This window comes from Branchiostoma belcheri, unplaced genomic scaffold (genome assembly GCF_001625305.1).
Source record: "Branchiostoma belcheri isolate BF01 breed outbred unplaced genomic scaffold, Haploidv18h27 scaffold236, whole genome shotgun sequence".
Classification (NCBI taxonomy): Eukaryota; Metazoa; Chordata; class Leptocardii; order Amphioxiformes; family Branchiostomatidae; genus Branchiostoma; species Branchiostoma belcheri.
This window is the reverse complement of record NW_017803839.1, coordinates 281,490-283,767: the sequence shown is the minus strand read 5'-3', so window position 1 is coordinate 283,767 and position 2,278 is coordinate 281,490. Positions and strand designations below refer to the sequence as shown.

The 2,278-nt window shown below is 40.3% G+C and overlaps 1 long non-coding RNA gene across 1 annotated transcript; it reads right to left on the bottom strand.

The window, feature by feature from the left end:
• Nucleotides 1-1,431: 1,431 nt before the first annotated feature.
• On the bottom strand, nt 1,432-2,162 carry LOC109470853. Its single transcript, XR_002140281.1, has 3 exons — nt 2,056-2,162; nt 1,723-1,782; nt 1,432-1,545 (listed from the first exon to the last, which is right to left on the bottom strand). It is a non-coding gene; the product is annotated as an uncharacterized LOC109470853 (long non-coding RNA).
• Nucleotides 2,163-2,278: the final 116 nt, after the last annotated feature.

Below are 2,278 nucleotides of genomic sequence, written 5' to 3'. Positions count from 1 at the left end.
CTGTCACACTGGGAATAAACTACATCAACCACTTCAAGTTTCCAACTAATTCCTTATGAGCGATGCTCTAGGACCACCGTACATGGAGACAGTATTTTGCCCAGCCACTCTGACCAATCACGGCATTTCTAAGACTTGGCTCTTAGGGGCTTTTATTTCCAAGGCACCATAATATGACAAATGCCTGAATCGTATCATTGTTTGAAACTCCTGTTATTTGTTGCAGAGCATGGTCTAATCAAAGAGACCAAAACCCCAGAGATCAAACATAGTTGGTACATCATAAAGGCTATATTGTCAAACCTTGTCGACTAGAGCAAAAATAAACAGCAAACCACTACTAATGGCTGTAACATCCAACAAATTCATCTAAGCTGAACCAGCCCCCACTGAGCCAAGGCACAGTCCCCGAAGTCTGGGTTTCCAAGAGGCTGGACAGCTGCAAGAATAGCTAACAACCCATAAGTTAGCTAATGTTCTGTCACAAGCCAATCAAATAACCAGGGGTTTTTCTGAACAGGGGAACAAGGGCGCTGCGCCCTCATGTAACAAACCAGCGCCCTCATATCAATTTTCAGATTGAAGCCTAAGTCTTTTTCAAAATCATCTTTTTCCAGTAAAAATACAAAAACAACACCACATAACAATACATTCTGGCATTACAAACTATGTTACTCTCATAAAAATTCCAAAATCTTACCACAAACTTGAAAATTTAGCTCTAGTAGTAAAAGTTTGAATGGAATAAACAATGTTCATTGAGACTTGCTCAAAAACATGTAGCTAGACCTCCTTCATTTGCATACTATAGAACAGGCTCTGAAGTGAAACATGAGACCTGAGTTTGTAGCAGCTTGGATGAATGTGTTGCAATTGTGCCATGGGAAAGGTTTCAGCTTGTGGCAAACCCAATGTTATCATCTGGAGCTACTAGTAACATTGATCACTAATTGTGTAAGTGTATAAAGGGTGATTTGCAGATTGTGTGTACTGTTGATTGTACTTATATTTTATAAGTGAAATATGCAATGCATGAATAGAAATTTGGGAAAGGTATATTGAGGTTAAGAGTTCAAATTTCCCCCCTCAAGTAGCCTCAAAATGTCCCATTTCAACTTCAAATTTTCAAAGGCTTCAAATGGCGGAAGGGGGGATACCCCCCTTCCGCACCAACCCCCCCTCGGTCGCTTCGCTCCCTCGCCGTGATACTGCTCCCTCATGCCAAATTTTTCTAGAAAAACCCCTGCACCATATTCTTAACATTCCAGTATATAATATAGATAATTATGTTCTGCTGACATTCTATTATACTACTAGTATATCTTATGTTGTGCAGCCAAAATGTTTTCTGTGCACCTTAATTTTTAGGTTAGGCAGACCAGTACACCTACATGTATTCTCAAAATTGCATTACGAACAATGTTTGAAACCATCAAGTGTGACTAGTTACCACATGGGTTCTGCCTGCGACACACTGATGACAAAGGCCTCCGAGGTCTGTCCTGATAACGTTCTACCACTTCTATCTACTATTGTTCCTGATACCTGAAACAAACAAACATACATATATACAAATAGAATGAAAAAAATGAACTGTATATCTTGATCAAGTTTGACATGCAGAGCTAGAAAGTTACCCTCACTCTGGTCACAAGAAGAATGACAATCATTGGGTGCATCAATGAGTCTGGTCTTGTTGTTGTTGGCCAGACTGGTACTTACAAATATAGGTACTGGCTTGTATTCCTCTTCAAACAGCTGGGACAGGGCAAATAGGGCTGCCTGAAACATGAGGAGTACAAACAAAACATCAGTTTATGTAAATAAATTGGCAGTATGAAGTACAACAAAGTTAAATCTGTCCTACTGAGCACCTCTGCATAAGGACCACTTATAATTACGGCCACTTTTACTGGTCTCTTACATCATTTTCCCCTGAATTGGAAGAGCACTTGTTATCACCATTATGGACATAAAATTCTATTCAGACCCTTACTTACTACTGTCCTAAAATTTCACCACAAATGAATTACATTACAGCAGCAGTTACTGCACCTTGGAATTGGCTGTGTCAAAGATGGTTTCCACCATGAGTACATCACACCCTCCATCCAGTAATCCCTTGGCCTGCTCAGCATAGGCATCTACCAACTCATCCCAGGCTGGAGGGGGACAGGAATACATGAACCAATGGGCAGAGATGTATCTACTGAAAGACTAGTTTTCCACTGGTTGCAGAAAGGCAGATACATGTACAAACTATGCACAGAAAACAGTG